The following is a 12,249-nucleotide window of genomic DNA, read 5'->3' as shown; positions in this document are numbered from 1 at the left end:
TCCACTAGCAGTTTGTTTATTTAAATCAAAAGTTATGTGGAAAGCTTTTTAATAAAACTTTAAGCTGAGCCCAAAATTAATCTTCCCACATTTAAGGATGAAGTCCATGTTTACAAGTATTATGGTTTTTGCCGCTGATCACATTGTTCTGTGGGCCATTAAATTAATTGTACTTGGCAGTTTTACTCATTAGATAGCTGAAAGGAGAGGTATGTGACAGTTAACATGTGAGCACCAGAAGGCCACAGTTGCCACCCTCTCTTCACATACATGCCTTGGCATCCATGGTTGAATCTATCACATGTTCAGGGATGATTCACGACAGCTTTTTCAGGAGGGGAGATAGGCTACCTGAATCTATGATGAGAGTACTAGTTTATTAATTTGAACACTGAATGATATGCATTGTGAGGTGTCATTCATACTGTTAGTCTCCATCACAGTTTATTCCATTATAGTCTGGACCAAGGTTGTTGGATTTCACTGTGGAACTAGAATGCTTGTCAGTTTCACAGGCGTTTTTGTTGGTACTATCCCTTATAAAAGAACAATATTACATACTTAAAAACTAACAGCAAAGTGTATGTTCAGGCTTAGTTCTGATCCTGGTTTTACTCAGATAATTGCTTCACAACTCAGTAGAATTACTTAATCTTTGCTTATTCTGATACCTTCCCTCATACGTCAGGCTGTAAGAATTGTAATCCACTTCGACCAAATTAAACCTGAATAAATTTTTCTTAATGTGCTTATTATTAACTCATGTTCTGAGATTAGACTCCACTGCAAAGTGTTCTTTCTGGTGGCTCCTGATTATCTTGAATGTTTCTTCTCTTTTCTAGGCTTGAGGTTCCTACCTAACATTTACTAGACATTATTCTGCCACATAATAAGTGTAGTTAAGAATTTATATACAACTGAATGTTGATGAACTTTTATTCTCTTAGGTTCAAGGATGCCCACAAAAGACACAGAACATCATCATCTTAGAGTCCCACATCATCTGCTGCACACTGAGCACGAGTGGTGGTTTGCTGCTCGAGGCTGCTTTCCGTGGGCAAGGGGGTGTCCCCTTTAGTTGTGTCATTGTTGATGAGGTCAGTAAGCAGTCGGCCATACAGCTTTGCTAGGAGTAAAGAGTAAGTCTTAGATGAAGAGTGGCTGCCGAGATGTTGACAAAGTGGTCTTTGCATCTGATTTTGACCTGCCATTACATATGTATTCTCTTATGTTGAAATACGCTGCTAATGACCCACCACGATGAAAATTGCTTTTTCAGTATTGGGACTGTAGTCTTAGAGATTCCTGATTGTTCTTCATAAAATCCCTCCCAAGGATTATTCTAGCTCCTGCTTGGGATATCTCTGGTTACCTTTTGTTTTTTTTTTTTTTTGCGGTACGTGGCCCTCTCACTGTTGTGGCCTCTCCCGTTGTGGTGCACAGTCTCTGGACGCACAGGCTCAGCGGCCATGGCTCATGGGCCCAGCTGCTCCGCGGCATGTGGGATCTTCCCGGACCGGGGCACGAGCCCGTGTCCCCTGCATCGGCAGGCGGACTCTCAACCACTGCGCCACCAGGGAAGCCCTCTGGTGACCTTTTGAAGCATTTTTAATATAACTCTGGACAGCTCTGAGCCACCGTATTTTCAGCTAACATCTTTATTTCTACTTCATTCATTGAGCAAACATTTATTGGGTACCTACTGTTTGCCAGAATGTAGAGCCAGAAGACAAAAGAGATGGAAAATGAGGTACAGAGAACCCATCCAGGAGATCCAAGATCCAGTATTCACCAAAACGAAGGAATAGAAAAGATGGAAGTGATGAAATAATTGAAGGAAATGTCATTGAATTGAAAAGAAGCTTGAGTCTTGCAACTGAAGTGGCCTACTGAGGAGCAAGGAAGAGAGAGGGGGTGGGGCACACAGACACACAGTCCCCCCAGCCATGTACCCAGCAGGGACAAAGAAGACAAACTGGGGACATGACATGGCCCTTCTTGCTTATGGGCTGCTTCCCAGGTGGTAGTGGCACCTGAGTGGTGGCTGACTTCAAAACGTGTGTGGGTTTTTTTCCCCCGCTTTGGCGTTTAGAATGTTTTTGTTGTTTTGTTTTCTAACCAAAGGAAGTTCTTATTTTTGATCTTTGGTGCAGAAGGAGAAACTGTATGTTTCTGAATGGTTAGGACACTTGTGAATTGGATAGACTGTATATGGATAAATAAATAATAGAGATAATTCTGATTATGTCTCCATTCTGTACTCTCTTACCAAGGCCGGACAGTCTTGTGAAGTTGAAACTCTTACTCCACTCATACATCGTTGCAACAAGCTCATCCTTGTAGGAGATCTAAGCAGCTCCCTCCCACAGTCATTTCTATGGTATGTTTTTTCACATTCGTGTTGCTTTAAAGTGGAAGGGGCTTGTTTGGGTTTTTTTTTTTGTTTTGGGCGGTGGGGCGGTCTTTCTTGGATCATCATCTCTTATTTGCAAGGATAAATAGGGAATGGCTGAGAAAAGAGAACCACTGTTGAGAGCCTTCATAGTGAAAGTCTCCGGAAATGTTCCTTTGTTCATAATGTGCTTATGTGTGTGTGACAGGAGCAGTGTGAGTGTCACAGACCAGAAGTTTAGGAGGAGGATGTCCCATGTGCAGTGGGCTGTTCCTTTGGGAAAGGCAGTGTGCAGCTGTTCTAAGGGCTGTATCTGATTTATTTTAGTAACATAAACACCAAAACAATAATAAAAGAAAAACTTTAAAAGCAGGGAATAGAATCCAACCTCCTGATTTATCTTTCAATATGTGCAAATTTGAGGAAAACAGTATAAAGAGAAATTATTCTTACAGTAACGTTTTCAATTTTAGGATTCTGTATCCTATAGCACAGGAAAATGCCGGTGTCCCTCACATCCTCTGAAAGGGAAGGTGGTGAAAGGAAAGAGGTTGTGGGCTGTGCTTGTGGGAAGATGAGCACCAAAGTTGTGGTTCCCTTCACTTCGTTTCTTAAATCTCACTAAAGATGGCTCCTAGAAATGCACAGCAGAATCAGGATTCAGATGTTTTGGGTAATCTTCATAGGTCTAGATGACGGTTTTGAAGTTTAATGAAATTTGAGCATTTTACTGATACATAGATTATTTGTACAAATAGAGAGTAGTGGCTGCATAAACTGTCCCAGAGAACAGACCATTTTCACAGCATTTCTGTTACGTTATGGAAAGAAAGCTGGTTTTTTTGGTTAGTATTGTTTTTGACTTTGGAATCATCAAAATGATAGTGCAGTTCTTTGACGTCTGGACACTCGTGCGTGACTGTTCAAGGGAGTAGCCTAGGAGCGCCCATGTCCCTGAGTGAAAACCTTGTCCATAGGACAGAGCTGCTGTGGGGGGTTCTGCTTGTGGAGACCTAGGAGGAGCCAGCTCTGCCCTGCATTCTTTGAATAGTGGCAGTATTTCAGAAACCTACTGATTTAACTTCCTGAAGGGCCTTAGCACGTGGTTAGTGAAAAGGGTTGTCGATAGGCCTCAACTTCACTGTCTCCTTTGGTGATTGATTAAGAACAGCAGAAATGAGAAAAATCCATTCGGGCTTTTCTTACTGTTTCAAAAATAATAGAGGCTTATTGAGAAGATTCAGAAAATAATTACAAAGTTAATTTTCTCAGCATGCCTTTCTAACCCTACGGATAAGTACTATGAACAGTTTAGTGAGTATTTGAACAGTTTGTGGGCATGTGTGTTGACTTTTTTTCAGTCTGTGTTCATTGAGTGCCAGGCTAATTCAAGCACTGTTTTTAAGTTCTGGCGTCATGACAGTGACGAAAATTGACAAAAATCCCTGGCCTCTGGCTTCCCTGGTGGCACAGTGGTTGAGAGTCCGCCTGCCGATGCAGGGGACCCGGGTTCGTGTCCCAGTCCGGGAAGATCCCACAAGCCACGGAGCGGCTGAGCCATGACTGCTGAGGCTGTGTGTCCAGAGCCTGTGCTCCGCAGCGGGAGAGGCCACAACAGTGAGAGGCCCGCATACCACAAAGAAAAAAAAAATCCTTGCCCTCATGAAGCTGACATTCTAGTGGGTAACAGACAGTAAATAAGTTACTAGATTCAGAATGTCAGATGGCTATAGGGAATGTATAAATTTGTGTATATGTATGTAGTTTTTTTTTTTTTTAATTTATGGCTGTGTTGGATCTTCGTTTCTGTGTGAGGGCTTTCTCTAGTTGTGGCAAGTGTGGGCCACTCCACATCACGGTGCGTGGGCCTTTCACTATCGCGGCCTCTCTTGTTGCGGAGCACAGGCTCCAGACGCGCAGGCTCAGTAATTGTGGCTCATGGGGCCAGCTGCTCCGTGGCATGTGGGATCTTCCCAGACCAGGGCTCGAACCCTTGGGTCCTGCATTGGCAGGCAGACTCTCAACCACTGTGCCACCAGGGAAGCCCTGTATGTAGGTTTTGACCTTGTTTAAAGGTGGAGGAATCAGTCTGTACCAAATTACCTTTTTTTCCAGTCAGTAAATAGATCAGGGATATATGTTCATGTCAAAACATAAAAATCTCCATCATTTTGTAGGATGGACTCAGTTTTTTTTTCTGGAAGTAGATGTGTTACCTCATATAAACCTCTTTCTTTTTTCACAGAGTGAAATAAATGAGGTTTTTTAGCTAACGAATAGATAAACTTTGGGGGGTATAGATGAAATTGCCAAATGTCTACTAAAAATATTCTCTTTAATTATAGAAACCTATTTAATATCACATATGTAAATAATCACATATATAACTAATATAAATAAGAAGTAACGCCTGTTTTCTCCACTCTGATAGTTTGTGAAACAGGTTTATTAAAACTTTGCACATACATCTTCAACGCTCATATTGTCAACGTCCCTCATAAAGATTGCATCATCCTAGTGGGTTTTCCAGAGCACATTTTTTGCTTCTAGATTATTTAAGACGTAATACTTTTTGAATCTTGATATGATGCTACCATTGAAAAGTATATCCCAAGGCACGACCGTGATAACATTAAGACAGTTTTCTTCGTTTGTCAATTAAGTCACTGTGTTTCAGATCACAGGTTTGTAACCCTTTCTTGGATTTATGAAATCAACTTAGTTGCCTGTGTCCTCCACTAGAATGTAAGCTCTGTGACATTTGATCTTCACTGTAGACTGTCAGCACCCCAAATTTTAGCTGCTTGGTATATGATGGATGGATGAAGAAAGTGGTCTTTCAGAGGCTTATTTACAATGGCATTCATTATTTCTAGTTGTGATAGCATAGCCCAGAAATAATTGTTAAAATCTGTGTTACAGTTCTTTGCTGCTTTTATCATTGATTCTTTCAGGTGACCCCTGTTAGCACCAAAATAGCGAGAGTTGTGGTCATTCACAAGATCACATCTCGTTCATAAGCAGTATGTGGGTTTTCTAAATAAGGGGAAAATACCTTAACTTTTGTAGTCAAGCTACATGGCTTTTCTAGGGCTGGAGTCGGAAATATCTTCTCTCTCTGAATCTTTGGTTGTTGGTAATACCTTGTACATTTGAGAGGTCAGTGATTTTTTTTTTAATAGTGGGAAAAGTACACATGAATTCTTGCAGATTATTGTTTTGTTTTCCTCCTTTCAGAAGGCCCAGGAGTATGGCTATGACCAGTCGATGATGGCCCGCTTCTACAACCTTCTGGAAGAGAACGTGGAGCACAACGTGATTGGCAGGCTGCCTGTCTTACAGCTCACCATTCAGTACAGGATGCACCCAGACATATGTCTCTTCCCTTCTAATTACATTTATAACAGGAACTTGAAAACAAATAGGTGAGCTCTGTTCATTGCATGTTCACCTGTTTTATTTGTAGGTTTGGCTGCTTAGGAAGAATAGCTCTTTTGTTGTGCTTTTAGGTCTTGTTATTAAAAACACAAAGGTTTAATAATTTTAATTACAAAAGTCCTATTGATTGTAGCAAATGCAGATAAATGAAAAGAAAGGGATAAACCCAACCCCTATTGATACTACCCAGAAGTAATCACTGGTAACATTTTGTTATATCTACTTCCAGTCCTTGTACTATGCACATCTTTTTTTTACTTTTACTCCTTTTTTTGGAGGAAAAAAGCACACCATGCTCTACATAGTATACTGTAGCATGCTTTTTTCACTTACTGTATTATGAGTAACTTTCCAATCATGATTGTTATATTTTAATTTACATGGGTCATTCTCCCTAGTACTAGAATAGAAATGAAATTCACCTGCTACCTCTCACTAAAATATGTTATTTACAAGTATTTAATTTTATTTAAAAAGAAGGTCCTTCTTGTCCTCTTAACTTTCCCTTGCTCTCTTCCACAGAAAGAACAAATAGTAATAATAATTCTAAAACATTTTCTCTTGTAATTTGACTTGCATTCTAAATGGTGGCTGCTCTTTTGTAGAATGACAGAGACCATTCGGTGTTCATCTGACTGGCCATTTCAACCCTACCTCGTGTTTGATGTTGAAGATGGTTCAGAAAAGCGGGATAATGAGTAAGTTCTCCTTTTTCTTCAGTCCCCACTGATGGTCCCAGAATTTTTGTATTGTTTCTGTTCATATTTAAATTCAAAATACTTTCCATATAAATCTCTCTGCCTAGTGCCAGTGCACAATCATTTTCTTTTAGCTGGGTTGATAACTTCACCTTTTCAATCATAAATTACTGATGTCTTTATATATTTCAGTCTTGATTTTTTTTTTCTTAACTGGGTAATGGGGGTTATGTTACCTAAAATGCGGTCAGCACTTCAGTAGATCCATGCTGAGATCCCAGCTGTGAGTAAAACAGACGTGGCCCCAGTGCAAGGCTGCTGTGGTCCAACAGGCGAGACAGACATTAACCAGGCCATCACCGTGGTGATTAATGGTTCCAGTTGGGTTAAGTATTGTGACGGATAAGTACAGATACAGTTGAATCAAGGTGTGAGGCAGAGGGTGGGCAATACTTCCAGCATGTTGGATTGTGAATCAGGTGGTTTGTGAATGACAGCACAAAAGGAGCAGTGGTTGCTAATTAGCAAGCACCTCAGAGGAGCCGGGGCTTCTTGTGAGAGAATAAAGGAGGAGGAGCCCGGAGGCTGCATTTGTTAGCACAGATAGAAATGCCACCCCTGCATCATGACGTATGAAGAAATAGAAATTCCACCTCTGTGTCAAGAGAGAGCTGCAAAGCAAGTGGTGTCCTCCATGAGAATAAGATATTAGTTAATAGTGGTGGAAGGAGGGGCCCCTCAGTGAAGAAGTTAGAAATACGGAGCAGTTGGCTGGGGGGTTGCTATTCCAGAGGGACTGTGGAAGTTGTAGTGGGGTCTGTTGGAATGGAGCAGGGGATTGAGAGTTTACCGCATAAGTATTATGGAGATGGATGTTCACGGGAAGAGAGTTGGCCTGAGAGGTGACCAAATAAAGCTTTCAGGTATGGAAAAGAAAGCTAGCTGACTGGCTTGTCCGTATAGTAAGTCTTGAAATTAGAATAGTGAATATTTAAGGCTTTAAAGTGAGACAGATAAGGTAGCCTCGGGAATAAAGTTGCGCGTGCAGGGCATCCCCCAGTGTGCACACATGTTGCATTTGGTATGGTGATGAGGGAACGCATTGTAATTCAGGAGATGAGTTGGGAGTGCAGGATGAGGCCAGCAAGGACAGAGGACGTGATCCTGCTGTAGGGCCCCGTGTTTGTTCATCTCTGGGAGCCGGGTCACATTTAGTCCGTGTGGCTGCCATCCTCTCGGTCATGTGGTGCATGATCTGCATGACCTGTGGTGGGGAATGCAGGAAGGTAGTACATCTGAAGCACTTTTCTCAGTGTTGGGAAGATAGTCAATCCTTAATGTTAGCTATTCATTAGTCATATCTTCATTATTATTATGAATACTTTCGTTCTCACTGTGGCTATCCCTGTTTTAATAAGTGAAGAAACTGGTGCCTTAACATCACGTAACTCGAACCACTTTTCTCTCCTACAACTTTGTGTTTCACTGGGCAGTTATTTTTATATTTATTCATATGTACAATATTAATGGTCATTATAACAGCCTCTTTGAATCACTGCTGACTGAATAAAGATGAAACCTACCTATGTACCCTTTACTGTAGTGGAAAACCAAGTGGAACTTAACTTAGCAATTGGACTGCTATTAGTTTTGATGTGTTGTATTTTTTTGTTTTCATCTTATTTAGCTCATATGTAAATGTTCAAGAAATAAAACTGGTAATGGAAATAATTAAACTTATGAAAGACAGAAGAAGGGATGTTACTTTCCGAAACACTGGCATAATAACCCATTACAAGGCTCAGAAGACGATGATTCAGAAGGATTTGGACAAAGAGTTTGATAGAAAAGGGTGAGGCATCTCTATTTTTACAGAGATTTTGAGTTTTTCTGTTGAATTAAAAAGAAGAAAGAGGGGATAGAAGGAAAGAAGCAAAGGAAACTTAACTCTAGGGAGTGGTCTTAGACCCTGGTAGTATAGAACAAGGAGACTAGGACCCTGGCTCCATAGACTTGTGCTGGGAGGGAGTGTGGTTACACGTGTAGCCCCTGCAGATGGAGTGCCTCCTGCCAGTTCAAATGTCATCACCGTTACACTTGACAATGGAAGTGACTGAGAAATTCTTCAGGCCTTTACCTTTAGTTGGATGACTTGTTATCTGAATTCTAACTCTACTGAGAATCATGTATTCACATTTTCACTTACAATAAATTATTTAACCCTTTTAGTGCCTTCATGTATAGGGTGAAGATCATGTTTTTGTCTCCTTTATGCCTCAACAGTAAAATAAAAAAATTAAATATTAGAAATCCATTAACTCAAAAGTTTCTGCACCTAGAAACACACAAAGTACCAAAATTGACTCTAGGAAAAGCCAGAAACTTTGGATAGACCTATTAAATGTAAAAAGAGTGAGTTAGTAATCACTTTCCAACAGAGAAAAACAGAGGATCAGGCTTCACAGGTGAATTCTGTCCAACATTAAGAATTAGCACCAGTCCTATGCAAATGCTTCCAAAAAATAGAAGGGAACACTTTCTAACTCATTTTATGGGGCCATTATTACCCTGATACCAAAGCCATGGAGACATCACCAGAAAAGAAAACTATGGACCAATATCCTTTATGAATATGGATGCAGAAGTTCTCAACAAAATAATGGCAGCTGAACTCAACAGCATATTAAAAGGATTATTTACCACAGCCAAGTGGAATTTATCTCAGGAATGCAAGGTTGGTTCAACATATGAAAATCAGTCAGTGTGATATACCGTATTAAAGGGGGAAACCCCACATGATGGTGATCATCTGAATAAATGTGGAAAAGACATGTGACTGAATGCAGCAACCTTTCATGATAAAGATACTCAACAAACTAGGAAGAGAAGGGAACTTCCTCAACCTAATAAAGAGCATCTATGAAAAACCCACAGCTAACACATCATACTTGATGCTAAGATTGAAAGCTTTCCCCCTATGATGAGGAAGGATGCCACTCTCTACTTGCACTACTTCTGTGCAGCACTGTATTAGAAGTTCTATGCAGAGCAATTAAGCAAGAAAAGGAAATAAATGGCATCCATATTGGAAAAGAAGAAGTAAAAGTGTCTCTTAACAAATGGCATAATCTGGGACTTGCCTGGTGGTCCAGTGGTTAAGACACCATGCTTCCACCGCAGGGGGCATGGGTTTGATCCCTGGTCAGGGAACTAAGATCCTGCATGCTGTGTGGCCACAAAAAATCCAAAAACCAAAAAAAAAAAAAAACACAAAAAACTAACAACAACTACAAAAAAAAACAAATGGCATACTCTTACATCTAGAAAAACCTAAAAAAAATCTATGCAAACTACTGGTCCTTATAAACAAGTTCAGCAGAGTTGTAAGGTACAAGATCAGTATACAAAAATCAGTTGTATTTCTTTACACTCTAGAGAAGTCTGAAAAGGAAAATTTCTTAAAATTCCATTTACACTAGCATCATAAAGAACAAAATACTTCGGAGTAAATGTAACCAAAGAAGTGTGAGCTCATACACAGAAGGACAAAACGTTGTTGAAAGAATTTAAAGTACTAGATAAATGTAAAGACATTTCATGTCCATGGATCGGAAGACTTAATATTGTTAAGAGGGCACCATTCCCCAGGTTGATCTACAGATTCATTGTTACCTCTGTCAAAATTCCAGCTACCTTCTTTTACAGAAATGGACAAGCTTATTCTAAAATTCACATGGAAGTGCAAGAGACCCTAAATAGCTTGACAGAGAACAGTGTTGGAGGGCTCACACTTCCCTCTTTCAAAATTTACTACAAAGCTATCAACACTGGTACTGTCATAAGGGTAGACATATATAGACCAATAGAATAGAAGTGAGATTCCAGAAATCAGTCCATACATTCATGGCCAGTTGATACTCAACAAGGGTGCCAAGCCTACTCATTGGGGAAATAATACTTTTTCAACAAATGGTGCTGGAATAACTGGATATCCACCCGCAAAAGAATGAATTTAGACCCCCGTCTCACACTGTATAGAGTAATTAACTCAAAATGAATGAGTGCTCTGAGTCTAAGAGACAAAACTATAAAACTTACAAGGAAACAAAGGTAAATTTATATGACCTCAGATTAGGCAACAGATTCTTAGATATGATACCCAGGCGCCAGTAACCAAAGGAGAAGTAAATCGGCCTTCATAAAAATTAAAAACTTACGTGTTTCAAAGGACACACTATCAAAAGAGTGAAAAGACAACACACAGAGTGGGAGAAAATACTTGCAAAATATTTATCTGACAAGTCATATCCAGCATATATAAAGAACTCATACAACTTAATAAAATGATAATCTAACTTTTTAAGCGGGCAACGGATGTGAAGAGCATTTCTCAAAAGAAGATAAACAGAAATCCAACAGGCACATGAAAAGCTGCTCCACATCATTTGTCATGAGGGAAATGCAGATCAAAACCACAGTGAGGAGATATCATTTCACACCCACCAAGATGACTATCATTACAAAAAAAAAAAAAAACAATAACAAGTTTTGGAAGGGATGTGGAGAAATTAGAATACTTACACATTGCTGATGAGAAACTGCAGAAAACAGTTTGGCAGTTCCTCCTAAAGTTGAACATAGAATTACCACGTGACCCAGCAATTCCACTCCTAGGTACATACCTGAAAGAATTGAGAAAGGGTTCACACAAAAGCTTGTACATGAATGTTCGTAGCAGCATTATTCATGATAGTCAAAAAGTGGAAACAACCCAAATGTCCCAAAATGGTACCTAGGTAAGAAGTAAATTGTGTATCTGTACAAGCGAATAGTCAGTCGTGGAAGGAATGAAGTACTGTTACCAGTCTACGACACGGATGAACCTTGAAAACATTATGCTAGGTGAAGGAAGCCCAACACAAAAGGTCCCATATTTTATGATTCCATTTATATGAAATTTCCCATGTAGAAAAGTCCATAGAGACAGACAGTAGATTAGTGGTTGCCAGGGCCTGGGGAGGGGGAGATAGAGACTGATGGCTGATAGGCACAGGGCTTCTCTCCTGGGTGATGGACATGCTATGAAATTAGATAGCGGTGATGACTGCACACTGTAGTGAATGGACTCAACACCACCAAATGGTGTGCTTTAAAATGGTGAATTCTGTGTTATGTGAATTCTACTCCAGTTTTAAAAGATAGCACTACAAAAGTAAGAAATACTACTGTATAAATATGTATATTTAATAATTATCTTTTTTCAGCAAATATGTTTCTCTCTTCGTAAATAGGCCAGCAGAAGTAGATACCGTGGATGCCTTCCAGGGTCGTGAGAAAGACTGTATTATTGTTACATGTGTCAGAGCAAATGCCATGCAAGGCTCAATTGGGTGGGTAACTGTCATCATTGATTCTTTGCTTGTTTATGATCCAGAGTTAGATCTTTTTAATCACTGTTAGAGAATACCATCATTTGCTCTATTTTCTTTTATAAAAAATTGAGTAATATCATGAAGGTTTCTTTTTTAAGTTGTGAAGTTGATCCACTGTTAGGTCTGCTTCTCTTGGTACCTTGTGTATTAACCCATGTCACAGTGTGAATCTGTTGTTTCACTTGATAAGAGTGAAACAGATTATTGAATCCAGTATATTTTGCAGGGGCATGCTCCTCTCCATGGTATGTGTCATAATTGATCTACTATCATATTTTTAGGATCTTTG

The 12,249-nt window shown here is 39.8% G+C and overlaps 1 pseudogene across 1 annotated transcript in view; it reads left to right on the top strand.

The window, feature by feature from the left end:
• LOC308610503 (putative helicase senataxin) overlaps positions 1–12,249 on the top strand; it is a 69,848-nt pseudogene that overhangs the window by 52,446 nt on the left and 5,153 nt on the right. Inside the window, exons 18-23 of the transcript in view lie at positions 948–1,097; positions 2,274–2,380; positions 5,630–5,817; positions 6,436–6,528; positions 8,216–8,380; positions 11,820–11,918. The product of the transcript in view is annotated as a putative helicase senataxin (transcript). The remainder of the gene's footprint in view (positions 1–947; positions 1,098–2,273; positions 2,381–5,629; positions 5,818–6,435; positions 6,529–8,215; positions 8,381–11,819; positions 11,919–12,249) is intronic.

This window comes from Mesoplodon bidens, assembly GCF_964165515.1.
Source record: "Mesoplodon bidens genome assembly, contig: HAP1_SCAFFOLD_123, whole genome shotgun sequence".
Classification (NCBI taxonomy): Eukaryota; Metazoa; Chordata; class Mammalia; order Artiodactyla; family Ziphiidae; genus Mesoplodon; species Mesoplodon bidens.
The sequence above is the reverse complement of the archived record's forward strand: the minus strand, read 5'-3'. Positions and strand labels throughout refer to the sequence as shown.